The sequence below is a fragment of the Henckelia pumila genome, chromosome 4, assembly GCF_033568475.1.
Source record: "Henckelia pumila isolate YLH828 chromosome 4, ASM3356847v2, whole genome shotgun sequence".
Lineage (NCBI taxonomy): Eukaryota > Viridiplantae > Streptophyta > Magnoliopsida > Lamiales > Gesneriaceae > Henckelia > Henckelia pumila.
In genome coordinates this window covers 157,672,281-157,685,232 of record NC_133123.1, presented here as the reverse complement: position 1 = coordinate 157,685,232, position 12,952 = coordinate 157,672,281, and the positions used below count along the sequence as shown (strand labels likewise).

Below are 12,952 nucleotides of genomic sequence, written 5' to 3'. Positions count from 1 at the left end.
ATGCAAGATCACTTTGAGTCCATTCATGGAACAGAAAATTTGTTAGGGAGCCTATCCACCAATAACACAATTTTAGCAGCTTCATATGCTGAGCAATATGGATCTGAAGTGAAACATGGAGGGTCGATTCCAGGGCATATCGCAATTCGACGTGATAGAGAAATGGCTGATTGTAACCTATTCAACGATTATTTCGCTGAGAATCCAAGATACAATGAAGTAATGTTTCGAAGACGTTTTCGAATGTCACGGGGCCTTTTCTCTCGTATTGCTGATGCTGTGAAGAATCACGATCGCTATTTCACACAACGAGTAGATGGTCTTGGTCGAATTGGAATCTCTACTAATCAAAAAATTACAGCTGCAAAGCGGATATTGGCATACGGCACACCTGCGGATGCTGCTAATGAATATATTAAGATAGGAGAATCAACTACAATTCAATGTCTTCAACGTTTTTCTCGAGATATTGTAGAGGTGTTTGCAGAGCGATATCTAAGGTCACCTACCCCCACTGATATTGATAGACTACTGCGTATTGGTGAAAAACGTGGATTTCCTGGAATGTTGGGAAGCTTGGATTGTATGCATTGGAGATGAAAAAATTGTCCAACAGCATGGGCAGGACAATATGCGGGCCATAGTGGTTCTCCGACCATTATTTTAGAAGCAGTTGCTGATTATCATCTATGGATATGGCATGCATTTTTTGGTATGTCGGGGTCTAACAATGACATTAATGTTCTCGAGGCATCCAATCTATTTTCAAATCTTGCACAAGGCATCGCTCCTCCGGCAAACTACTTTAATTGGGGGAAAAGAGTATCATCAAGGATATTACTTAGCGGATGGTATATATCCTAAATGGTCAACTCTTGTGCAAACTATTCATGATCCACGTGGTCCAAAAAAAAATATTTTGCAATGAAACAGGAATCGTGTAGAAAAGACGTCGAACGCACATTTGGAGTACTTCAATCACGATTTGCAATTGTAGCATCTCCGGCACGTGCTTGGCAGAAGAAACAGTTGCATGATATAATGACTGCTTGTACTATAATGCACAACATGATCATCGAGGATGAGCGTGACTTGGATACACCAATACAAGATGCGATGAAAGCACCGACTCCGAATGTGGAAGTGGTTACAGATCAAAATATAAGATTTCAAGAATTTATTGCTCGGTATAAAAAAGTAAGGGATAGAGAGGCTCACTTCGCACTACGAGATGCACTAATCGACCATTTATGGGATTTATATAGTAATTCGGTTAATTAAAACTTATTTGTGTTTAGTTTCTATTTTGTGAGCATCATTTTAATATTTTTTGTATTCCAGTTTGTTATCTTCAGATTATTTTTATGTGTGATTGTAATTAATAATGAAGTTTAATGATTTAAAATAAAATTAAAAATCATAAAATAAATACTAAGTTTAAATATTAAAATAAATAAAATTAAATATTTTAATAATTATTAAAATATATTTAGTTAAATTTTTTAATTCGTTAATATTTCTAATGAGTATTTATGTAGAAATTATTATTTAGATATTAATGATATTTAATTATTATGTTAAAAATATTTGGTAGAATAAATTAGTTGTTGTAAATAAAATAATAGAAAATATTCCGAGAATATTCTTTTTAGTGTAGAGTTTAGTTTGAATGGGTTGGAGATGGTTTTTGTATTTGGTATAGGAAGTACACTATCTTGGAGTTAGTGTTACAACAAGATAGCGTAATGGGTTGGAGATGACCTGAGCGCATGGAATACGCCCGTGTGTGGGGTGCGGGACCCACACATAATTTTTTTTGGGCTTTGTCTATGCTACTATCCATGTGCAGCTAGATCCAATGACCCATATTTTTTTCATTTGAGATGATATCATTTAAAATAATATCATCAAATGCTAAAAATAATGGACCGTTGGATCCCATTTGGGCACTACCCTAATGGGGTAGCATAGACAAGACCTTTTTTTTGTTTAAAAAATAATGCAAAGATCGGAAAAATAATTGAATAGTTTTTGAAACAAACTTGAAATATGTACAAACTATTATCATTTCACATTTTTCCCCGTTGGTAGAGCGATCTGGCCATGATGTTTGAACTGATGTACGATTTAAAAGATTTGATTTACATCATTACTACAAGCTATAGTTTTTGGTAAAACGCTAAACAGTCAATCTTACAATTGATATCAGAACCAAGATCATGAGTTCGATTTTCATTAATTTCAAGAATTGAAATTATTATGGGGAGATTTTTGGGGTGCAATAATTGTCTTGGCAGAGTGATCAAATCATGACGTTTAAGCTACTGTGCGGTTTAAAATATTTGAGTTGCATAATTTTCACCAGTTATATCTTTTGGTAAAGTGCCAAATGCTCGGCCCTACACTTTTAAACCCTTTATCGTAGTCCATTTTATTATATAAATCAAATGGTTGATCAAGTCAACAGTTCATTCAACAATTATTTGATTTTTCAAATACATGAAGAAATTCAAGCTCGCAAAATTCGCAATCACATTCTCGTCTCAATCATCATCTTTCAGAATTTCCTTACACGCCTTATTTCCACAAATTAATCTCATTCATGACTCAAATGTTGTTCCGAACTCTCAATTTTTCACACAATGTTTTCGGCCGATTATTATGTGCAGTTATATAATGCCAAACAATTCTTACATATTCTCCCTCCGCCACCATGGAACATCCCCCTAAGTGAATCTCAAAATGTCATTTTTGGAGGATTTGGATTGATTAAGAGCTGCTGCACCAATGTCAAGGTTCGACTCTAAAATTCCACCACATTCAACGCAATCCATGATATAAAATAATAATTTGGGGATGATGATGATGATGATGATGAGTGTGACCAAAAAGGCCCTAGTAATAAAGTTAAGGTGATATAGCCAACCGAGGAGGAAAAATATCTTGCAAGAGCTTGGAATACTACTATCAATGTGAAACAACCCGTACTAATAAATGCGGAATTTTTTTATTTTTTTAAAAATATACTATACATATATGCCCATACATATATGTACAAACATTAAAAGTAATACGAATAAATAAAATCCTTAAACAAAAACTTTAAATAAATAATAATAAACATTTACCCAATAAAAATCTTAAGTCATGCAAAAATAATAATATTAACTAAGTAAAAATCCATAAATCATGTAAGCGGAAATAATCATAATAAAAATATTTCTTTCAACCATTTAAAACTGAAAATATGAAGCGTGTTTTAAAATCCTAAAATAAAATAATTCTAAGCATGCTAAATTCTCATGACGACGGTCACGGGGTCCACTGCCGGTGAGCTCATACAACCCCACCACCAGTAGGAGCTACATAGACATCATCATACTCACCTGCACCATATAAGCGTAGTGAGCCTAGGGGCTCGACATGTCTAAACCTTTGTAACAAAGGTTAAAATAATGCATCACATAATCATACTAATACATATAATCATCATGAATATGCACGCATGCTCATAAAATAATGCACCATGAATTATTGCTAGCCATAATTATGATCATCATACATACATCATAACTAATCATACATAGCATAATTTGAGCATGTCATAATCATAAAAACTGTGTAGGTCATATCCATGAGTGTGACTCGTAATCATGAGCGACTGATCAGTCTAAGAACCATCGTACGTGGCGGTGGATAAATCCACATCTATGCTGGTAGTAAACTACCTCTGTGCCAGTGGTAAAACCACTTCTATGCCGTTAGTAGAACTACCTCTGTGCCAGTGGTAAACCACCTCTGTGCTGCCACATCACTTCAATTTCCATAAAAATATTTTTCATGCTCAATACTTAATCATAAACACATCATAAAATATTTCATGTATGCATGCACTTAAAATATGTCCGTAATATATATTTAATTAATTTTAATAATAAATATACTTATACTTAAAATAAACTTCATGCATAAAAAAGAATTAAATATATATTCCGAACTTAGTTAATTTTTATGGGTTGGTCAGACTGCTGGCCCCTTAGACTTAAACCCATGTAACGCCCAGAATTATTTAATTTTAATCCAAGAATAATTAATTTGGAAATATTTGGAGTTTTGATTTAAATTCTAATATTCTTAAATTGATTAGGATTGAAATTGAATAACATGAGAATGTGAGGACTGAATTGCAATTATTGAGGTCTTGAGGGGCTAAAGTGCAATTATCTTTGAGTTATCAGAATTTTATGTATTATTCAGCATGTACACGTGTGAATAGCACATAATTCATCAGATTTCAGACAAGGAAAAAGGAAGAACCGAGAGCAGAATTTTTCAAGCTTTTCTTCATCTTTCAAATTGTGATATCTTGAGCTACGGTTATCCGATTTCGATTCCAAAAGATGTTTTGGAATCCTCTCAACGAAACCTTCGATTTGATGTAAGTTTCCTCTTTGTTCTTCAGGGTTTGAGATTTCGAAATGGACAGATATCATATGTTGTTATGAAATTGTGTTGTTGAGATTTTATCTTGTATAATCTTGAAGTTGGGTTGAAGATTGATTTGTATATCATGTTCTTATGAATTTCCAACTATGATTTGATCCTTATACCTGCTGATATGTTGGTTGTGAAGCTTCAACAGCTGATATACATGTTAGAAATGTTGTAGATATGTTCGGAATCGCCGAGTTATACCGATATGCCGTCGAACTCTTGATTTGAAGCAATTTTGCTATTGTTCTTGAACTTAGATGTTGTTGAGCTATTAGTTAATGGTTCCTTGATTGTTATGCTATCATTTCAGTGGTTGAACAGGGCATATCAACTCAAGAACGTCAACTCTGAAACCGATAAACAATAGAACAAGGTTGGTAGAGTTTGCCTTGAAGTTCTTGTTGAAGTTTGAATTGATATTGAGCAGATTGTGAGATGTGTTTGGTGATTGATTTTGTACAGACTTTTACAAGTTCGAAGACATCCTAAACACCATATTTGAAAGGTAAAAGTGAACTATGGTTTGAATGGGATTATAACTCGAGATGGTTTGTATCGAGTTTCCCCTAAATCACATACTTGTTTGCTTAATTGCTCTTATGTGTTTTCATTTGAGTTGTTGAATAAGTTTTTGATGTTATGAATGCCTTGATGATGATATATGTTGCATTCATCTTGAAGACTTATTCTTTGATTTTGAAATGAACGGAAACGTTCGAATAGACGATTTGTGGAGTCGTATATGTATGGCCTGGGTGGTTGTTTTAGCCTAGCGTCTGATTTGCATATATGATTGCTTCAAAGTCTAGAGAAGCAAGATAAGTAACCCCACCTCGATCGGGAGAGTCGGTGGTTTAGTTATGATATCTACTTCTCGGGATCCCAATCGACGAATGACGAAATGAATCTTGTTTTGAAAACATGCATTGTATTTACTTTTATATCATGATCTTGGTATATGTTGTTATGCATGTTTAGTTGCTTTTACTGGGAAATCTATTTCTCACCGGAGTTATCCGGCTATTGTTTTGTTGTATGTGTCATTGCAATAGGAGGGAGTAGAACCGGGCAAAGGCGTGCTTAACAAACAAGGGATGAGTTGAACATAGCGTGATGATCCGAATTAGAAGTTGAATGAGCTGTCATGATGTATATTTGAACCTTGAACATAATTAAGTTATAGTTATAGTATCAAGACTTGTTGATGATGATATTATGATCTTGTTATTGTATTTAGAACATGTGAGATGTTGTAAATCCTTAAAACACCATGAAGTATCTTGATCTTGTTATATAGCAATGTGTCTTGCATATTTTGGAAAGTCTTGATTATTATGATTGTAAGGCTTGTTATGATCTAATGGTACCCATTGTATAGCATGTTAGAATGCATGTTAGATGTTGCTATGGATTAGATCATGAATAAATCCTTGTTTGAGTTGATCTTGGACGGAAATACTTGAAGAGCTATTTTTGACAGCAGCTGAGCATTTTTCTGGTGCAGCGGCCAGCGCACGGGCGAGCAAGTACTCGCACGCGCGCGAGCCAGCTCTTGAGATCTCGGTCTCATTGGCCGGCGCGCGCGCGAGGGGTGATGTCCGCGCGTGCGCAGGGCAATCTCTTTTTAAAATTTTTTTTTTTATTCTTTTGTTTAGACATTGATTGTTGTCTATTATTGTTGATTAATGTTTATTGAGAGATTAGAACTCGGGTCGTCACAACAGGTGGTATCAGAGAAAGAAAATTCTGGACGTAGATAAACAGTGAGTGGGGTAGATCGAGTCTTCTGCCTTACTTATTTATGTTTTGTTTTTATCATGCTATGAGTTAATTACGTGATTGAATTACATGTTTTAAATGCTAGCATGATTTACTTTCAAGTATTTTATTACAAGATGTTGTATTTATTTTATTTGAAAGTATGATTACGATGATTAAAGATGCATGCTTATTGGAATATCTGAACTGATAGATGCATGTATCCTGATGAATTATGACATGCTACCTGATTATCTGAATTGATTGGAAGCATGTTTTATTTGAAGATTGTGATTATTTATTTAAGATTGAATCAGAACCGAGTCTTGATCAGAGGTAAGATGATCAGAGGAGGACTGAGATAATTTGATGATTTGGTATTCTAACCATTTTGATAATCAGATATGTCTCGAAGACCAGGCCGACCTCCTCTGAGACCCCATGTTCCTATTTCTCTACCAGAACAGACAGTTCATACTCCACCGACAGTTGTCACACCGATAGTGCCTGCAACTGCAGTTTCGAGTAATGAACAGGGCAGTACATCACGAGATATGACAGATATGACTGCAACTCCCATGGAAACACTACTGAAACGTTTTCAATCCTACAAGCCGCCAACTTTGAAAGGTACTGAGAATGCAGTTGAATGTGAGGGATGGCTTGATGACATAGACATGTTATTTGATTCACTTGACTACGGTGATGAACGAAGAGTCAGACTTGTTGGTCATCAGTTGCATGAGGTTGCTAAAAGCTGGTGGTTCACAACAAAGAAATCTCTGGAGCGTAGAGGAACTGTTTTGACCTGGAATGTCTTCAAGACAGAGTTTTATCAACGTTTCTTTTCGGTATCTTATCGTAAAGACAAGGGTGCCGAATTTGCTAACCTGAGGCAGGGAAACTTGAATATTGAAGATTATGTTGCAAAATTCACTACATTGCTATGTTTTGCTCCACATGTTGCAGACAGTGACGAAGCTATGGCTGATCAGTTCATTAATGGACTGAATCCTGATGTTTTTACACTGGTGAATACAAGGCGACCGAATAATTTTTTTGATTCCTTGAACAGTGCCAAAGGAGCAGAAGCTGGATTGATACAGCAGCGAGGAGCTTCGTATATTGCACAGCCTCCGAGACAGTCACAACCTTCAGCTTCAACACAGCAACAGTTGTCTCGATTTGACAGTGGTGGCAGTAGCAGTGGCAAGAAGGGATATTTGCAAGCTAGAGGAAAACAATTTAAGAAATCTGGAAGCAGTTCTTCAAGTTCCAGTGGTACGAAACAGAAGTCTGGGGTATTCTGTAACACTTGTGGTGGAGGACATCCAACTGATCAGTGTCGAGGTGTATCTGGGAGATGCCATATATGCCATCAAACTGGCCATTTTGCGAGAGTATGTCCTCAGAGAGGTGCTGGACAGGCACGAGGTACAGAGTCATCACGATCAGTGGCTTAACCCGCGAGGCAAGCCTCCTCTGTCCATTCCTTTCAACCATCACCACCTCAGCAACAGTCGAGGCTAGGAGGAAGTCAGGCAGGCAGTCAGCCACAGAGACAGCAGGCTCATATCTATGCACTGACGGAGGAACATGCACAGGGAGCACCAGATGACGAGATTGCAGGTAACTGTTCTCTTTATGGTTATCCCGCATATGTCTTGATTGATACAGGTGCATCCCATACATTTATATCTGCCAAATTTGTTGCATTGCATGCTTTGCCTGTTGAAACATTACCTGTTGTGGTATCTGTTTCTTCTCCTTTGGGGAGGGGTCTTATCTCGATTCAGATAGTTAAGAATTGTTTACTACAGTATGAGGGTAATGAAATTGAGATTGATTGCTTCGTACTTGGTATGTCTGATTTCGACTGTATTATGGGGATTGATATGCTGAATAAGTACAGAGCTACCGTAGACTGTTTCCAGAAGATAGTAAGATTCAGACCTGAAATGGCTGGAGAATGGAAGTTCTATGGTAAGGGTTCACGTGCCAAAATTCCTCTTATTTCTGTATTATCTATGACCCGATTTTTGCAGAAAGGAGCAGAGGGATTTCTTGTTTATGCAGTTGATGTGTTGAAAACTAGCCCGAACCTGGCTGATTTGCCAGTGGTTAGTGAGTTTGCGGATGTTTTCCCTGATGAGATTCCAGGATTACCTCCGTATCGAGAGATTGATTTCAACATAGAACTGATGCCAGGAACTGCACCGATTTCGAAAGCACCTTATCGAATGGCACCAGTTGAACTGAAAGAATTGAAGGAACAGTTAGAAGATTTACTGGCCAAGGGATACATTCGACCCAGTGTTTCTCCTTGGGGAGCTCCAGTACTGTTTGTTAGAAAGAAGGACGGTTCAATGCGATTGTGTATCGATTACCGGCAACTGAACAAGGCTAAGGTAAAGAACAAATACCCTTTGCCTCGTATTGATGACTTATTTGATCAGTTGCAGGGTTCTTCTATGTATTCCAAGATCGATCTGAGATCTGGATACCATCAGCTGAGAGTTAGGGATTCTGATATTCCTAAGACTGCGTTTAGAACCAGGTATGGCCATTATGAGTTTATAGTTATGCCGTTTGGTTTGACGAATGCTCCAGCTGTGTTTATGGCTTTAATGAACCGTGTATTTCAGAAGTATCTAGATGATTTTGTGATTATCTTTATTGATGATATTCTGATATATTCAAAGAATTTGATTGATCATTCTGAACATCTGAGAACAGTATTGAAAACTTTAAGAGCCGAGAAACTGTATGCTAAAATGTCGAAATGCGAGTTTTGGCTGAAACAGGTTGTCTTTCTTGGACATATTATATCTGGAAATGGTATTTCTGTGGATCCAAGTAAAGTAGAAGCAGTGATCAGTTGGTCGAGACCGACATCTGTTCCTGAGATTCGTAGTTTTATGGGATTGGCTGGGTATTATCGTCGATTCATTAAAGATTTTTCCAGTATTGCGAAGCCGATTACTCATTTAACTCAGAAGAATACTCCATTTGTCTGGTCTGATGCTTGTGAATCCAGTTTTCTGGAGTTGAAGAAATGATTGACCAGTGCACCAATCTTGACGATTCCTTCAGGTACTGGTGGTTTCACTGTTTATTGTGATGCATCTCACCAAGGTTTAGGTTGTATTCTAATGCAACGAGGTCATGTAATTGCTTATGCCTCGAGACAGTTGAAGCCTCACGAGACCAGATATCCGATTCATGATCTTGAATTGGCCGCCATTGTATTTGCTTTGAAGATTTGGCGACATTATCTGTACGGGGAACAGTTTGAAATCTATTCTGATCACAAGAGTCTGAAATATCTATTTTCTCAGTCAGAACTGAATATGAGACAGCGAAGATGGCTGGATTTGCTGAAAGACTTTGACTGCGAAATTAAATATTATCCAGGAAAATCGAATGCAGCAGCAGATGCATTGAGTCGAAAGGTATGTTCTTTATCCTTATCGACGATTGGTGTATCGAATTTGATTGAAAACTGTTGTTTATCTGGATTAGTATTTGATACAAACTATCAGCCATTACGACTCTATCTAATTCGAGTTGAACCAGCTTTATTGGTAAGAATTCGAGATGCTCAGAAACTTGATCAGAATGTGCAGAACTCGATTGAGAAAGTTAGATCAGGGCATGTATCTGAATACCGGGTTAGAGATGATCTTCTTTACGTTCACAATCGCCTAGTAGTGCCTGATATTTCTGATGTACGTCAACAACTACTGAAAGAGGCACATTGTAGTCGTTACAGTATTCATCCTGGTGGTAGGAAGATGTATAATGATCTGAAAGCTCAGTATTGGTGGAAGCAAATGAAGACTGATATCACTGATTTTGTAGCTCGATATTTGAATTGCCAACAGGTGAAAGCTGTAGTAGCCCATACCCTAATTGAGTAATTAAAGGATTAATGATAATTAATTGAATTAGGTATCGGACGGATCGGAAGCTCCGAAGGCACGATCGGAAGCTCCGAACAGGATCGGAAGCTCCGATGAGCGATCGGAGGCACCGATGTTTTTACGTCAGGCATGACGTGTGGTTGGATCGGAAGCTCCGATCAGGACCGGAAGCTCCGATCACCCCTATCTGGAGTCAACAAGTGATATTTTGACACGTGGCAGATCAGGATCTTCGGAAGCTCCGATGACAGGATCGGACGTTCCGATCGAGGTTCGGACGTTCCGATCAAGGATCGAAAGTTCCGATCGTTGTCTATAAGTAGAAGGCCGAGACTTCACTTTCATTTGCCAATTCCGAGTTCTCCTTTCCTTTCTAGTCCTTTTGGAGCTGTTCTAGTCTTCTTAGGCTTGGTCCGGAGGTCGGAGAGGCGTTCGGTAGTCGTAGCGGAGTCGTGCCCAAGTTCTGGAGGCATCGACATCAAAGGGCTAACGACGGACGAAGGTATAGCTTTTGCTCCCTATAAATATTTAGGAGTATGCAATAGCTTAGTTAAGGCTTTTAGAGCACTTTAATGATGGTAGTATCATTTGGCAGTGTAGAGCAGACTATAGGCGTGGACCTAGAGTTGGTAGAGCTTGCACTGTTTTGAGGTACGAAAGTACTGTTCGAGATATCCTGACTGAGTATGCATGTATTATGTGACTGCATGATTTATATGCCATGATATTATGCTGCATTCATTTGCATCTTGCTGTATCTCCTTCGAGATGTCTGTAGTAGGGTTATACCCTATCCTGTTAGTGGATGGACTTCCATCGATTTGGGTCCGGCGTATCCACGATTATCTCGGTATGGGAGCCACCTCCTGAAGCGACGGCACAGCGTGCTACATACCAGGGCCCGGTCTGTCTCTGTTATCTGACCCTTGACCTCGAGTCTATAGGGAGTTCACTTTGCATGCATGTATACTCATACTCTCGCACTGAGCGTTTTATGCTCACGTCTCGTACTCTGTATTTTCTGGACACCCTATTCCATGGGGCAGGTTTGCGATTGGACGAGGAGGGTGGATCCAGGAGGGGCTAGTCAGTGGTTGGCCAGCTGGAGCTTCGTCTAGGTTTTATTACTGTTGTTTGGGTTTATACAGCTATTCGATTTGGTTGTATATTATTGGATAATTACAGATTCCTTTACTTGGGATTGTATAATTGTTATTGGATTCCGCAGTTTTATTTTGATATCTGTTTAATTAAGTTAATTGCATGCATAAGTTCTGTTTAGTAGGTGATCCGGGTAAGGGTCACTACATTTATGGTATCAGAGCATGCAAAAGATTTCTTGGGATTTAGTCTCATCTTGAGGTATTTTTGTAGATGTCAAATCGTGACGACCAGAGTTCTCATGGCAGTGTTGGTGGGCGTTGGGGTGATGCCGACCGGGAGCCTCGTCGAGAACGGCGTCATCGTCACCATGACGACGAGCATTTCACTGTGCGTCGATTTTTAGCTATGGGTCCTAAGCCCTTAGTTGGAGGTGAGTCTCCGGAGGATGCGGAGAACTGGTTAGACCGCATGGAGACGACTTTTCAGACTTTCCAATGCACCGATGAGCAGAAGGTGGAGACCCTTGGCTATCTTCTGGATGGGCGTGCGCGCAGGTGGTGGAGGTTTACTTCTACACCTTTTGTTGCGGTGAGAGGAGTGGCCACCTGGGCCGAGTTTCGCACAGCTTTCCAAAAGCGGTATTTTCCTCCTGCACTCCGACAGTCGAAGGCAGGCGAGCTACTGAGTCTGCGACAGGGAACCATGTCTATCGATGAGTATCAGCAGAGGTTCTTTGATTTGCTATCCTATTGCCCCGAGATTGCTGATAGCTCAGAGATGAAGTATAATCTGTTTTTTCAGGGCCTTAACCCTGAGATCCATGACCGTGTGGCGGTTGGCGACGACATGTCCTACGAGGGTTTGGTGAGCCGTTGTCATCAGGCAGAGGACAGCATTCGGCGGAACAGGTCTTTCCCTCAGTCGAGGCCTGCTAGTTCTTTGGGTCCCCGTGCCCAAACTTTCAAGAAGTCTGGATCTTCTTCTTCCTCTGGTTCTGGGGGTGTTGTCCGTTATGGTAAGAAGGAAAAGTGTGATCACTGTGGGAAGAACCATCCATCCGACAAGTGCCGTAGAGCTTCTGGAGCTTGTTTTCGTTGTGGAGAGACTGGTCATATCCGGAGAGATTGTCCAATGTCTGGGGGAGGTGGTTCTGGTTCAGGATCGGGTTCTCAGGCTACCGTACAGCAGAGGTCGCAGGGACAGTCTGCTGGGAGTTCTCATTTGAGGCCACGAGCTTCTGGCCAGGTGTTTGCCCTGAGACATGATCAGGCTGTGGAGGAGAATGAGAAAGTCATCGCAGGTACATTTCTGCTTTATGGTATACCTGCTCTTGTACTTATTGACACTGGTGCATCTCATTCCTTCATTTCTGCACGTTTTGTTAAGAGGCATAAGTTACCATGCATTGCACTAGACGTAGTGATGTCTGTTTCTACTCCGACGGGCCAATCTGCTTTGGCTAAGCGTCTAGTGATGGGTTGCCCTTTAGAGTTCGAAGGGAACATTCTGTTAGCAAATCTCATGGTCCTGGCGATGGACGATTTTGATTGCATTCTGGGAATAGATGTGCTGACTACCTATCGAGCTTCAGTGGACTGCTATCAGAGATTAGTACGCTTTCATCCGGAAGGGAGTGAGAGTTGGTTTTTCTATGGTGAGGGAGCGCGACCCCC

The 12,952-nt window shown here is 39.4% G+C and overlaps 1 pseudogene; it reads left to right on the top strand.

Moving 5' to 3' along the window:
* Positions 1-12,952, top strand: part of LOC140862179 (uncharacterized) — a 43,556-nt pseudogene continuing 30,604 nt past the window's right edge.